Raw genomic sequence first — 592 nt, 5'->3', positions numbered from 1 at the left:
TTTGCTTGGCTCTTCAGTCTTCTCTAATTTATTCCCTTATTTCTATTCATTTCCACCATCTAGCTTCTTTAAATGATCTATGACTATTGTATCAGTGCATTGCTTCTCTCCTTTGGCTACCTGAGAATTTTCTTCAAAACTTACTATTACCCTGATATCCTGTACATAATCCTCAAACTGCATATTATAAATAATCACTAATAATCACTGTCTCATCAGATATGAAAACCTTATTTTAGCCTTTCCCACATTCAACATCACTGATCGTGCCCTACTTTTTGCAACTTTGTGTTACTTCCAAAACATTACATTATTTGTCCTGCCACTTCATTTGCTGGCCCTTTATCCTTCTACTATTTTTAAATTAGGTTTACGCTGTTCTCCTTAGCTACTCTTTCTTTCCCTAGGAGAGCCTGGTCATTTTAATAGCTTCAATTATTATTTCTATCAGCAGCTCACATTTTTTCCTTTTTGACTAACTTCCTACTGAATATTTTCACCTACTGTACCACCACTTCAAAATAAAACTTCATAAGCCTTTCTCCACCTTTTCCAAATTGGAATCACTACATTCATCCAAGGGACAAAAACT

The 592-nt window shown here is 34.8% G+C and overlaps 1 protein-coding gene across 1 annotated transcript in view; it reads right to left on the bottom strand.

The window, feature by feature from the left end:
- Positions 1 to 592, bottom strand: part of CDC27 (cell division cycle 27) — a 77,924-nt gene that overhangs the window by 36,806 nt on the left and 40,526 nt on the right. The window lies entirely within an intron of this gene.

Source organism: Colobus angolensis, unplaced genomic scaffold (assembly GCF_000951035.1).
Source record: "Colobus angolensis palliatus isolate OR3802 unplaced genomic scaffold, Cang.pa_1.0 Scaffold597, whole genome shotgun sequence".
Taxonomy (NCBI): Eukaryota; Metazoa; Chordata; class Mammalia; order Primates; family Cercopithecidae; genus Colobus; species Colobus angolensis.
Note: the sequence above shows the minus strand (reverse complement) of the source record. Positions and strands in the feature narration are given on the sequence as shown.